The sequence below is a fragment of the Lycorma delicatula genome, chromosome 7, assembly GCF_047948215.1.
Source record: "Lycorma delicatula isolate Av1 chromosome 7, ASM4794821v1, whole genome shotgun sequence".
Classification (NCBI taxonomy): domain Eukaryota; kingdom Metazoa; phylum Arthropoda; class Insecta; order Hemiptera; family Fulgoridae; genus Lycorma; species Lycorma delicatula.
The window spans coordinates 66,849,812-66,865,914 of record NC_134461.1 but is presented as its reverse complement, the minus strand read 5'-3'; positions in this window follow the sequence as shown (position 1 = coordinate 66,865,914).

Genomic DNA, 16,103 nt, shown 5'->3' with positions numbered 1-16,103 from the left:
TTGTAAAACGCTTTGATAGCAAATGCACGTTGCGCACCACTCCAAGGATCCATGACAACTAATTGGCAGGTTAGTTTAGAGAGGCTGGTGCCACTTTTCAAGTGGTACCAATCGCCCACGGCTACCAACACAACTTTCAAAATTTTCCGTTTCTTTGAATCACTCTGTATAAATGTAGCAAAAACCAAACTATTCTCCCACAAATTAAGGACAAATGCAGACCAGCACTGATCTTCAAACAGTGCACTAATGGATGAGTAGCAGTAGCCTGTGGATGTGGAGTGACTGAGGAAGCTGACTATGTCAAATATCTTGGTATAACGACAGATTTCCGACTGAGCTGGAGTTACCATATTATACGTTTAAGAAAAGAGCTTCTCATCATGTGTGGTAAATTATACTTTATCTGCAGCTTATGTACAACTTATGTAATGAATATGTAATAGTATGCGTTAATTTAAATGGAATTGTATTATGAGGAAGCGTTTTTCTCACAGAAATTAAACGATTCATATTAGGTCAGAAATTTATAATGTGGACAAAAGCTAAAAACTCTCGTACTCATCCCTCGCATTTTTTTTAGAGATTTCCAATTCTACGTAACTTTACAAATTATTGAGGGAGGATATCTAACTTTGGTATTAATATTATTAATCCGATATGATTACCCTGTTTAAATGACCTTATTAATCAGGTGATTTTTTTCCTATAGTTTGCTGTTATTAACGCTCTGCAATACAAATTAGTAAAACGTCTTATTTACTACTCCCGATAAGGTATCGTAGTTTATTTTTTAAAAGAATAAATAATATTTGAAGTATTTTAAGTTTTATTTAAGTTACATTTATATTAAGATGTACTTCAATTACTTCCGTTGAGATGTCTAGATTTTAGTCACGTTCTTAAAATATTTTACACCAAAAGTGGCCAATGGGTTTACTTCCTTCTCCAAGCCTCCATAAAGGTATATTCCGCAGATTCTATGTATATGTGGCTCCCCGTATATTTGGGTGAGTGCACTCTTAATTTTGTTCGAGTAAGTGTTTTTAGGAACGCATTAAAGAAATAGCTACTGCATAGTGATGATATTGATTTATTTTTCTAACATATAGTCTCGTCTCATCCAAACCCAATTTAAAATTGACAAATATTTATTTACCTATCATTTAGCGAAAGTCTTATTCTAATTTACCACTTTTAAATTGCATTTTTTCATATTCTGGATCTTAATAAGTGCAAACTTTAATTTTAAAGTGAAGTATGATGTATAATTATAAACCTCTATGCTGTTTGATTGATGTTACAGAATAATAATGTACAAGATATGCAATGCAATCCATTAAATTTTGTTACTTCATTATTGTGTACACAGAATAACGTTTTTGATGTAACAAATATCTGCTGGTATTTTCTACAAGGTATCCCGCAGGAATACCTAATCATTACTTTATGTTGTATCTTTTATCTTTAAGAAGTCAATTAATCTTATGAGTATTGTGAACAACAAAAAATATTAAAATGTTATTTTGGGTATAACATCAAATTTTACAAAATAGTGTTAAGTTTGATGTAAATTATTTCGTGATAAACAAAAATCATTAAATACCTTCCAGAAATATCATCAATCGCTCTCAGATGTACCAGAGCTGTAGCCTTTCTAAAATTAACAACATATGATATCAGGGATGTAGGGAGTATACCGAAATGAAACGACTAGCACTAGAGAGGGAATCTTGGAGAGCTGCATCAAACCAGTCAAATGACTGAAGACAACAAAAAAATTATATCAGATTTATCACGGAAGGAATGAATTTTTCTCATTGCACTTTTTTTATTAAATGTTCTGTTGCTTATCAGCTACTGAAATACCGCGGTAGTCTGATTTACAAGCGACGCTTCTTATTATTGACAACCACAGGAAATGCTTATTTAATGAGTACCATTGTTCTTAAAAAAGCAACCAAATATAATTGTACTTAAAATGTTCTCATTTTTTGTAATCTTACGAAAATTTGGAACAAATATTGAATATTTTGTAATTATTGTACCCTCTCAGTTATAAAACAATAATCCGTCACACATAATGCCTCCCGCCAGAAAGGGAAAAATGTATATACAAACAATAATAATAATTATGATAAAATTAAATGGAAAAAATAAAATAAAATTAGTTCTTTTGATCGAGTCTTGACTGACAACAACTACAAACAAATTGGTCAAGTTGAATACCCATACAGTACGTATGATATTAAAAAAAAAAAAGAAATTGCAGTGATAATCGAAATGAACTCATATTAGTCTTATACGTACAAAAAAAAAACCTTGAATTTGATCAACGGAGGTATAGAAAGAAGGTTATAAAAAAATTAGTCGACAATGATGATAGTAGACGAAGAAGAAGAAAGATGTGATGGTAAAGTAGAAAGGGAGAAAGAGTAAGAGATATGAAAAAGAAGGGAAAAGAGGAATATAATAACAATAATAGTAATAATAACAGTTGGTAACAATAACAACAGGTGGACAGGAGGGATCTGATTGGCCGATTTAATCCCCTTCATATAGTATCAGGTTCTATACATCTCTCTCACTAACTCTCTTCTCTCTCTTTCTATCTCCCACTCTCTTTCGTTCCATCATTCTCTCTTCATTTCTTTCTCTAAGTATACTATATTATTTATAGTGTATGTATTATATACATATATTGTATAGTTACTTGAGTATCTACACTCTTATATTAAGTGCCATGTAACGTTTCTTTAACAAACTATAAAATATTAATCGCAGAAATGAGAATAATTATTTCAATTTAAATAATAACCGTTATCTACCTGTAATATTTTTTGTCAATATAATTAATGTTGACGGGTGAAAATCTTTTTTTATTATATTTTATTATTTATTGTTAATGTAGTAAAAATGGGATATTATTACAGAGAAATTTAGTTTCCGTACGTATACTTTTCCCGCAAATTTATCGCTTGTTTAACTCATAATATTGCGGATTGTAAACGTTTATAGTAGTGGCTAAGATCATAGCATCACTATTACACTGAATGTTCTATATTACATTATACTTATTAATTTTTTTATTTTATTTCTAGTAGTCATACTTAATTGCAGACATAAATTTGATGTTTAAAGGAAAATCTGAACAAAAGTAAACATTTATATTAATACTGAGGAATAGTAGTTGTGCAAAATCACGATATTACAAAAATAAACAAATTAATTAAGTATAAAATACAATGTCATCTGACATTCATATAATAATATAATTAGTAAAATCAATATAATTAGTAAAGAAAAGCAAACCAACATACTTGGCGTTTATAGACCTAGAAAAGGCATTCGATAACGTAGACTGGAATAAAATGTTCAGCATTTTAAAAAAATTAGGGTTCAAATACAGAGATAGAAGAACAATTGCTAACATGTACAGGAACCAAACAGCAACAGTTATAATTGAAGAACATAAGAAAGAAGCCGTAATAAGAAAGGGAGTCCGACAAGGATGTTCCCTGTCTCCGTTACTTTTTAATCTTTACATGGAACTAGCAGTTAATGATGTTAAAGAACAATTTAGATTCGGAGTAACAGTACAAGGTGAAAAGATAAAGATGCTACGATTTGCTGATGATATAGTAATTCTAGCCGAGAGTAAAAAGGATTTAGAAGAAACAATGAACGGTATAGATGAAGTCCACCGCAAGAACTATCGCATGAAAATAAACAAGAACAAAACAAAAGTAATGAAATGTAGTAGAAATAACAAAGATGGACCGCTGAATGTGAAAATAGGAGGAGAAAAGATTATGGAGGTAGAAGAATTTTGTTATTTGGGAAGTAAAATTACTAAAGATGGACGAAGCAGGAGCGATATAAAATGCCGAATAGCACAAGCTAAACGAGCTTTCAGTAAGAAATATAATTTGTTTACATCAAAAATTAATTTAAATGTCAGGAAAAGATTTTTGAAAGTGTATGTTTGGAGTGTCGCTTTATATGGAAGTGAAACTTGGACAATCGGAGTATCTGAGAAGAAAAGATTAGAAGCTTTTGAAATGTGGTGCTATAGGAGAATGTTAAAAATCAGATGGGTGGATAAAGTGACAAACGAAGAGGTATTGCGGCAAATAGATGAAAAAAGAAGCATTTGGAAAAATATAGTTAAAAGAAGAGACAGACTTATAGGCCACATACTAAGGCATCCTGGAATAGTAGCTTTAATATTGGAAGGACAGGTAGAAGGGAAAAATTGTGTAGGCAGGCCACGTTTGGAATATGTAAAACAAATTGTTGGGGATGTAGGATGTAGAGGGTATACTGAAATGAAACGACTAGCACTAGATAGGGAATCTTGGAGAGCTGCATCAAACCAGTCAAATGACTGAAGACAAAAAAAAAGTAAAATCAACACTGTAAGATATCGAAATTAACTATGTGCCAACAGGTAAAAATCTATAAAGTAACATATAAACTTAAAATTAACACAGTAAGTTATAAATACAGTGCAAGAAAAACAAATTGATTTGGACACCACATCATTTCCTTGTACGTCTATTAAATTACATATACACATTTTTTGCTGCACTTCATTTAAAGTTATTTCATTTGAAAGTGAGATACGATCCTCCAATTTTTTAATAAAGTGGACAGTTACGCAATTGCATTGCACTGGACACCACATTGCATCAGAACTTCTTGTGGTGTCTGTATCAGCATTTTATATTAGTTTATATATTAATTTTTTTTTCATGTCGCTTAAGTAGTTATCTGGTGTGAGAACCTGTCGGATCCGTATCCATGCACACATGGGTTCGAATCTGATTTCATATACATATATATATTTTTTTAATTTAAATATATTGATTTGTTAATTAATTATAAAAATGTCTGAATTAAAATGAAAGGTACATAAAATTTTATTTCACTAATAACTTGTCATTTTTTTCATTTTTTTTTAATCCGAGGTTAATAATTATTAATAAATCAATATATTTAAATTTAAAAAAAAGTTAAAAAAAGGAAATTAAGTCGGATTCGAACCGATGTGCCTGCTCCTTGTAAGATCCAAATACGAGTATTTCATTAATTAAAAGTGTGTTTGGGTATAACACTGGAACCAATAAAAATAAGTGACATTTATGATATATCGTTGAAAAGCTCTCAATGAGGGCTTATTACTGCAGTAAAAATAAGTCCAAAATACAAAAAATTTAGATTTTAAACTTTTTTAGACGCTTTTGGTCCAGTCGATTTCAATCAAAAGGGAAGGTATACAACTATATGTTTGAACAGTCTTAAATCTAAAATTTCAACATTCTACGGCTAATCGTTTTTGAGTTATGCGAGATACATACGTACGTACAGATGTTACGCCGAAACTAATCAAAATGTATTCAGGGATGGTCCGTTGAAATTTGAAAAACGAAATTTTTCGCGATTACAATACTTCCTTTTCTTCGTACAAGGAAGTAAAAAGCTGACAACACAGTAGTAGGGCTGTGGATTGTTTCTGATGCACGGATTACATACATCTACAACTTAATTTAAAATATTTTTATTTTTATTTAAATGTAATTTTTTTTGTTTATTTAATTCAATGATTCTAAATGGCGCAGGCATACCGTATCAAATTCGCGCGGGTGTGGTGGTACTAGCCGCGACTGTCGGCACTAACTAACCTAATGTGATTTCACAACTTATATAGAACAAATTTCGCTTGTACGGACGGCAGACTGATGTAGCCGCGAGGCTAAACGCACCAGTTACTGAGTCAACCGGGCGATGGCGTTCGAGACCCAGCCAGACCGAGTTACTTTCTTACTCTTTAAAAATTATTAATTTATTTGATTCTACCGCTCCGCTATGATGTCACAACATAGTTAGAGAATTAAGTTTTAATTAATATATTTTAGAGCAATCTCCGGATGTGTGAGCGATTTGCAAATAATTTTTTTGTCGTAAATATTGTTATTTTTTTATTGTTAACAAGTGTCCTTAAGAAAACTATGACTTTAATTACACGAAATTTCGAGTTACTGAAGGTGACTTTGTTGTATAACCTCATCCCCTTGACTTTTTAAGTTGAAAATTTAATGGCATCAATACCTCATTTATAGAAGCAATCTGACCATGTTTGGTCAAAATTGGTCCAGTAGTTCTGGAGATATAAGGTGATTTAGAGTGTAATAACGAACACACACATACAAACACGTTTATACGGACATTCGGAAAATTTTCAACCGGTTTTTTGGGTATGAAAATGGCAAAATCCGGTGAAAACCGCACATGCCCAAATTGGAGCGATTACAATATGGCTAAATTGTACCGATTACAATACTTTCCCTCCAGGAGCCATAGTTCTTCTGTCGCGCTATCTAGACGGGAAAGTAATAAAATTGAATTTGACCACAATCTTTTATATTCTTTTTACAGTTTTTCTGAGCTAGATACGAGTTCGTCATTACCACCTATTACTGATTAGAAAGGTCATTTTAAAATAATATATTTCTTGACTGTAAAGTGCTGAACAAACTAAAGGATTGTTGCTTCACATTATCATTCCCAGTACTTTTCTTATGGCTGTGACGCTTATTTTCAAGTGGAAATTATACGAATTGATTTCTTTGAGATTAATAATGTTCAAATCGAAGATATCACGCATAGAGCGGAAATTCAATTGCATATCAATGAAGAAATTTGTTCTCCAGAACAGAGAATACAATTTGAATTCTTTTTATTCCCCAGTATATTTGGTGAGTTTGGTATGCGATGCTGGTTAATTCTGGAGAATATCTACACCATTTTTAGGAGTAAATAGCTCATAATTTCAGTTTTTCACAACCTTAAGATTAGCTAAGTTAAAAAGATACTAAATAAAAGTATTCATAATCATGTCAAATTAATCTCAAGTAATGACAGATTAACGTTATCGATATCAAAAGTTACATCAGACAATTTTTTTGTGAGATTATTTTATTAGGTTGTATGATAGTAAAATAAAAAGTATTATTTTTTTATTTTCATTATTAGGTTTTTTTTTTAAAGGATATCAGTAAAATATAATTTATAATTAAATTATTTACATGGTGTGGATTATTTAATGGTATTAGATTAGAACACTGTTTCACTAGTTACGGTGTAATATTTTAACCAGAAGGTGTTTTAAAGATATATATGTGTAGTATATTATTGTAGGTTTTACTTATTTAATTCTGGAAGAGGTAGATTCAACTAAGTAAATTGAAAGGCTTTAGCATCATGTGAGATGTGAGACAATTTGGACTACAATTGATCCACGTAGTATTACTGAATATATTTGTGTACAAATGAAGTCTTACTGAAACTTTATCCTTGGTGAAAGCTTTGCAATTTAAACAATTGAAGGATTTAGTTTGAAACTGATATCGTGAAGCCCAATTTAGTAAATAACATAGAAGTTCCTTATTTCTTACACTTATTTGGCTAAGTATACAAACGTATTTTATTTTATAAAAGAAAAGAAAAGATTTTCAATCAGCGTTGAGTGTAAGAGAATTTATTTAAATTTTGTAGCACATATCAAAAGTTCTTCAACAAAAACGTAGACCTCACTCATATTTTAATGAATATAATAAATTAATTTTGAGAAGAAAATTAATAATATGAGAATTAAAATAATGAACACAATATTACTTATCGATCGTAATTGATTAAGGGAGGTTTTAGAGATACTAAAACCAATCTTACTGTTTGGTAATCGGGTGGACTGAGAAGTTTTTCAGTACCTGAAAGTTTGATTTTGTATTATAGCAGACTGCTAGAGTACGGTCCGCAGCCAAAGGCGGATGAAATCTTGACAACGTTATGAAAAATGCTCATTCATTTTGATTTTACAGTGATAAGAAACAAAAAATATTTTTTCATGTCAAACGTATAAATTTTTTCGTGAGTTAGATTTTTAAAGACAAAAATCACTTTTTTGACGTTTGCCTGGTGATATCCAAGAGCAAAGGAAAGGATTTTTATAATTTAGATTATATCTTTTATCGATTCATAATTTAACATATCAATAAAAAAGTGAAATTGGTTAAAAATCAAACCAAATGATTTTAATCCACAAAAACATTTAATACATGAACATTTGAACAACTTACATTTAAAAGTTGAAACATAAAAGAACAAAATGTTTTATTCATTGAAGCAGTCCAATTTTCAAACGCCCACATATTCACAGAGTTACAAAAATTTATAAAATGGATCAATATCCTCCAAAGCGGTTGATTTTGCTTGTCTCATTCGGGTATCGGGTGTTGTTCAGTGTTTTCTGAACTATGTTTTTACGTGTAATCTGGGTTCTACTCTTTCAAGTTTGGGCAGTGCAGTGTAACAGACATCAAACTTGACATATGTGATACTGTCAGTCTCTATGAGTGGTTGTAATAATTAGGTTCATTAGAGTGTCCTCTTATACATTTTTTTGGTATCCTTGTATGGTTTTCTACAAAAACCCGTACAGTCGTTTTTGATTTTGTGTATATTTAATTTAAACCTGCACAACTTCTCAATTTCTGTTTCCCCGAAGCCTGTGAGCTTATTAATAGGCCACTGATCGGGCTTTCAACACTTTCAGGATATGTTTAGGCAACAGCAGTGTCTTTCATCACACATCATTTAAAGAAGTGATATCTTTCATTAAAAAATAGCAACCACTATTTTAAAACGAAAAAAGTCTACGTAAAATCGTTTCATATATGTCATTTTGTCTAATAATAATGACATTTCATAAAAATCGAAATACTCTTTGGACCGTAACTGCATCTCAGTTGCACAAAGTTCTAAATCTACTAGGTCGAGTTATAACTGGGTTCGTATCCCGGTCAGGCATGGTATTTTCGCACACGCTACAAATCATTCATCTCATTCTCTGAAGCAATACCTAATGGTGGTCCCGGAGGTCAAACAAAAGAAAAAAAAAAAGGTTGAGTTATAACGGGTCCTCGTATTGGTCGGTCGAGTAGGTTTTTCCATTTATTTAACTGAATAATTCCAATACACGTTCAATATTATATTCAAGTACTGACTATTTGCTAATGATATGATTTACAGTATTTTTAGAGGCGACAATCATCAATTTTTTTTCCAGTACATCACTTTTGGTGAACATATTTATCGTAACAAGGCGAGATAACTTTCCAAATGATATCGTGTTTTTTCCCCTATGTTTTTGTTCTATTTTTTTAGAAAACTTATGCGTTCTATGCACTGGGTATTTTTAATTAACAAATGGGTTTTTTTTAATTATATTGGTTCTGGTTTATGGTAAGGCACATGAAACCTGTCATATCTAACTGTTCATCTTTCTGATCTTTTTAGCAGTCCGTCATAATAATCGATGCCGTCTAAAAGTATGCATACTAAGTGTTCTGGGATTTCAATTGCAACCTTTTGATTTCATTTCATTTGTAGCTAAAAATATATGTTACTGCGGAAGTAGTCAGCCCTTGGTATATTTCCAGCCTGAAAATAAAATTTCTTTGGTCTCTCTATGTAAACACTGACTTCTAATCTTTTAATTGGGCTGTTTATCGAGCGCACTCACACACGCTTACAAAAGTCAACGATTATGATTTTGCCGATATTCAGCAAAAAATCGCAAAATCCAGCGGACAATAGCGCCTCTCAATAGTAGTACGTATAAGCCGTATAGTGCTAATAGATAGACACGGGAACTTTCCCACTACTTTAAATTCACTTACTGGCCACAGAATGGAGTGTTGTTTTTCTAAAAAAATGGAGTAGCTAAAATATAATTTCATAACTTCTCTGTTTATACGTTTAATTGTGGTAGGCTGATCGGGAAACACCTCTTTCTTAATTAAAGGGAAATTAATTTTTCAAAATTTTTACATTAAGAGAAATTTAATACCCTTAAATTAATTTCTCAAAATTTCACTAATTTCTGAAAGTTAGTAATAGATTGCGCGATATTTGGTCAATCAGTGATAGATAATTAAAATAATAATGATGCTAGGACAAATCTCTGAGAAACACCGCTAAGAACAACTTTTGGTGGAAAGCGTTTTTTTTAACGAAAGAGATATCTAATTTTTTTATGTTATTATGATTTATGTGATCGATGTATAGTTTATATGATGATGATAACAATAAAAAAATACCGAGTCTTCATAAATGGTCTGATGAAACTGCCTACCTATTTCATCACAAATATTATGGGTGTCCTATTTATTTTTTACTAGACGAAAAGTAGTAATTGTTTTTATTAATGGAAGTACGATGCCAGATAAAAATCTTAGATAAAACTTCAACCAAACTGTATTTCTCACAAGTTAGGCAGTTTCATTAGTAATTTTTTAGCTCCATTGAAATCGTAATTACTAAACAATTTAATCTGCATTTAAAACTTTTGCGTTATTGGTAGCCATTGGTCGTTTTTCTTTGAGATTTATTTAAGAGCATTTATGCGGAATTGTAAGCCAATTCGAAAATATATGATCTCAAGATAAAGAAAAAAAAAATTGTAAACTTTGAATTATATTTAGTAAGGTATAAATTTCTGTAACGTAGTAAATAAAACTCACTATTACAGATATATAAATATATATATTTTTTTTAATAAATAGGTTTGATCTCTATGTTTAACAAGAATATGATTTAGTATACCATTTTTTATAATTATGTTAACAATTATTTAATTGTCGTTGCAAGTTATTTCTTTAATTTGTAATAAAACAAAATCATTAAATGCTATCTAATAAATGGAAAAATTAACGATTAAAAAAAAAAAATTATAATAGTAGTAGTAGTAGTAGTAGTAGTAGTAGTAGTAGTAGTAATAGTAGTAGTAGTAGTAGTAGTAGTAGTAATAAATCAAGGTGAAACAAAGTTATTTTATGAATGCTTATTACGAATCTGCATTCGTGCTTTAGTTGATTATAGTGCGGTGTCTGTGACATTAAAAATTAGTTGCGTTATTTACCCGTAAATGATGTAATACTGTAAGTACGTAATGTCAAATGAACTGTAATTACGTTTAAATTAAAACAGGTTTGTAGATGACACCATGATAATTACGAAGCAATTTTTTTCATCAGATCCTATTGTTAATCTTTGTTTGTAATTATTACCGGTTAAATGAATGTTATAAATTCATTTATAGTTCCGACTTCTAGCATTTTTTTTAATAGTTAATCGCATCTAGACTGCTCATGTAATAATTTAAGAAAAGGCTGCGCGTAAAAAGAAATATTCTAAAATAATGAAATATCCTAATTCCGTTATTAATTTTGTTGCTGAGCGTGATTAGCAGATCCGATAGGTATTTCAGCCACTGGACTTATTGTAAAATCAACGGATAGGGCACAAAAATCTGAACCAGTAACCTTTAATCGAAGATCAAGTTCAAAAACGCATCCATTATATTTCATCAAGATGGACTCAATGCAGAATTGTCTGTATTCTTGCAGTACCTGAACGGTGAAGGAATCAAAAATAAAAAAAGGAAGTAGTAGTAAAAACAGATCTATTCAAAGAAAACGACAAAATTGCTTATGACGCAAGATAAAAATTATTCCATCACGATGTTAAAAATCTAGATCCCTCCAGACAAATTGTTTCCTTTCCACGTAAAACTTCGTGGCAGATCAGGGTATTTTACCCAGAATGAGAGCATTGTAATAATGATCAACGATTTTACTCTAAACTGCTTAAATTTATCTAACAAATTTTCATATCTTCCAAAACGTATGAACATAAGAGAACAGGATCATATATTTTAAAAGAACATCTCCTTCTATTCCAAAACATATATCTGGAAATGTCCAGATAACCTTAATCAGAGCTTGTCGGACCCTTGGAATTTAACTGTCATATCCTAAAAAGAATTACGTTTAATTTGTACTATAGATACTTCAGTTTAGTATACAGCTTTTTCTTTATATTTTTATTTCATGAAATTAATCAATGAATGGGGGTTTTATCCCCCATTAATTTTTGTCTGTTTGCTATTTGTGTATAAAGAAAGAATACCTGAACCTAATCTGGTGATTTTTTTTTTTAGAATGAATTTTCCTGTGAAAATTTTAACCATATTTTAAAATCGAATATTTATCGGTATATCACAACGAAACCAACTAATGCCCAAATAATAGTTATTTGAGCGTTCCGGTCTAAAAATATAGGTTCACCAAACATTTTTAACATTTCCACTCTGATCCTCTTTGACGAAAGTATTAGTTTCTGAGGTTTTACAAGTCAACATATTTTTTTTTCCAAAAATTTCAATTTTAAATTCTAAATTTAAATTTCTAAAAAATTCTTTATCCATCCTGGTAAAACTTTTAAAATACTTCCCATGGTAACGTTTTTGAAATCTCTGTTTAGTTCCTGCCATACTTGGCAACAGTGAAGGATGGTAAGGGAAGTGGAGGGGATGTTGTAGCTTACTACGGATCGGCCTTCAGATATTATGTCTCAATAAGAAAGCAGTAAACCATTTACATTTTGTATAGTTTGGTAAAGGTTGTTTATATGTATAGCACGAAATTCTGTAAATTTGCCTCTAATATTAATTGTTTTTGTTAGAAACGTCTTGGTGACTGGCGCCACAATTCTTGTTGACAGAACGGTAGTGGTAAAGTAAAATGAAATGTACACAATTCGTTAGTATTAATTATACAAATGTCAAATAAATATGAATGGAAAATTTATAATCATAATTAATAACCACTTAAGTTTTCTATTTAAAGAATTAAAAGTATAGAGTACTGTTGAATAATATAGACAGTAACCGGTCCCAGTCTTCAAGTCCTAGTAAAAGGTAACTTTTATACTGATATGAATGTTGATCGTGGATGCCGGTGTTCTTTGGTGGCTGGGTTTCAATTAACCACACATTTCAAAAATGGTCGACCTGAGACTGTACAAAACTACACTTCACTTTCATTTATACACATGATCTTCATTCATCCTCTGAAATGACGGTGATTCCCGGGCGCTAAACAGGAAAAAAAAGAAAAAAGGCAGTAGCCGGTCGTGACCGTTACAAACGGCAGAAACTTCCGTTACAACAATGTTGCCACACGTTTCAGCAAAACGACCAACATTAGGCAGAGTGTAGAGAAATCTGTCACACCTCACTCGTTCATTCACTCGATATTATCATTAAAATTACTGCTATAAGAAAATACCTGCGCATATATTCCACTTCACTATAAAAAATTATATTAAAAAAAAAGATAACTAATAAACCAAAAAAGGTGATATGAAAAAATAAACTCCTTAAAATTTATTACGAATAACCTGAGATAATATGATTTTGAAAGAAGTTAAACAAGATTTTTATAAAGGAAGGAAAAAGATGTATCAAGTCAAACTTACGATAAAATATAAAAGAAGTAACGAAGGAACACACACGCGCGCGCGCGCGGACAGTTTATTGTTTAATATTCCCCGTCTTACTTTAAGTTCTTTGATATTAAAATAGATTCTATGAAATGGTTTCCAAACGATAAGAAAAGAGATCTGGTGACTAGGAAAGGAATTGAATAGAATTTTGCTACCGCGTAGAAACCCGCTTTTCTCTAATTAGATACATAATGTGGTTCACCAGGGAGATGCATGTAGGTAATTTCTGATGTGATGTCACCGACGTCTACCAGCTATATGAAGACTGCAATTTCTTTACTTTATAATTATATGAAATAGTCATCTGGAATTCATTACCAAATGATCATTGTTCGGTTTGTAATAAAATTATAATCTTCATTGGTATAATATTTATTAAATCATCGCATATGGTTAACTGCACTCAGGCAAGTCCCTTGTAGGCCACGCCCAACTTCATTATCTTCAATTTCCAGCTAATCTTATGACTTCCCATTTCCTTTTAGATCAACCTTCTATAATTATTAATTTTTTCCAATCTCTATTCTTTGCACTTTCTGCTGATGCTTTTAAGATTATTTTAATATCTTTCTATTCTCATGTGTTATGTCCCAGTTAGTTTTCATGTTTTGATTCATCTATTTCTTCTTCACTTTTCACTTTGTTGTCCATCTCATCTTTTTGTTCCTCCATCTCCAGTCCACACTTCACCTGTCTCCAGCGTATTTCTTTTATTCTTTATTTTAGGGTCGATGTTTCACTATTTTAAAATTGTTCATAGAAATGTAAGTGATGATCCATTCCTGGATTATCAGAAAAATCAATATCTAATCTTGAATACAATATTTTTATTGCTTATAAAATATTTAAATGTTTTTTAGCTGCTTTGAAAATTGGCCTTACTAGGACTTTTTTATAATACATAAAGACAATTTCTATATTAAATTTAAAAACTGGATTTTGAATTCTTTCAAATAAACATTTTCAGACTTAACTTTATTTGTTACTTTGTAAAAATATTTTAATAATAAAAATAATACCTAGCACATCCTGTTTCCAAGAAATAAAACTTCTTCGTAATATGTTATCGTTGGCCTAAATTTATTTAAGTCTTTTTTTAAAACTTCCTTTTATTTGTCTTTTGTATTTTTTTAAATTATTAAACTGTAAAACCTGTTCCAAGAATATCAGGCAACGCGTCGCAAAAGGAAGTAGTGGGGGATTTTTGCGCATGAGTCTTGCTGTGTGTATATATATATATATATGTTTTCATATAGTCTACACTTCCACTTTTGAGTAATTGCACAGATGTATATTTATGCAAAGATAACTTTATGAACTGCTCATTGCTTTTATTTTTTATTCAATTTATTCTTTTTGTAATAAGTACATATAATTACCATATATAAAACTCATAAAGGAATTTCTATATTAATTAATACATGAAAAATATAAGCAATTAATGTTAACACCATGCCTGGTAATACAAATAGATATAACATTTTAAAATAAAAAAGGTTGCACGAGTCTTGATAAAAAAACGATAAGTTCATCTCACTAATTCCTCATTGTTAGTTTGCCGAAGTTTTTATTCCTTAAATTCATATAATCAGTTAATTATTAACATCTGAAGATCTTGTACATTGATTATCAGCTGTTAGAGTTTTTTTTTTTCATTGTGATGTTCTCTTCTGTTCTTATACCCCAACCTATTATCCAAAATATTTGTGTGATTTAAAAAAAATAAATAAAAAACTGTAAAACTTCATAAAAATTGTAAATGTGCCTAACAGTTATGAGTATATTTTAATTTTAAAATACCATCAGGTTGAACTTCTTTTATGAGGGTAATATTTTTTAAATGATTTATAACCCTTTCAAACAATGTAGGATAAATCTGTAATTCATTTTTCCATGACTTTCAAAATGTAATAACTTTTTTTACGATGTATTGTAATTAAACAATTAAAAACAACGTCCAAACTGTCACTAAATGTACGAAAACTGAAACAAGATTTTAAATTTTCTTAGAAGTATTTATAAAATAATTAAAAAGCGGGAAAAGTAGTAATATTCAATATGAGCTCATAAATCATAATGTATAACGTTTAATATCTGTGTGTTCGTATTTCTTATACATTAATTTTTTATGACAAACGAAACAATACAAAAAAACATTTTTTGATATAGTTATTCTTTATTAACCTGTAACAAACTTACTTATGCTTACTTCTTCCCTAATCTACTTAAACTTATTAAAAAAAAGAATACAGTTTTTATTTATTCTGATTGGTAATATAATAATGCAACATTTATATCACATCAGGAATAGTTAAGTGTGCTACTATATACTACTCTATGGGCAAAAAGAGAAACTGCCTGGCTGGATCAAGGTAAATCGTGTTAACACCTTTATCAGATTAGCATCATAAAGTGTACAACTAATGCGAAAAAATATAAAAAAAATTATATATATATATAAAAGTTGAAATCATATTACTATTAAAAGAATACCAGTGTATGAAATACAAAAGTAAATATGAGAAAATATTAAATAAATATTATAAGTAAAAAATAAATAATTTGGAAGACTTAGAATTTAGAATAAAATTATTTGAATTCATTTATTTTTTTTAATTTTATGGAATAAAGAAACATTATTTATTTATTTATTTTTCAGGTATTTTAGATAGATTTCATATGAAAGCTACCTATTA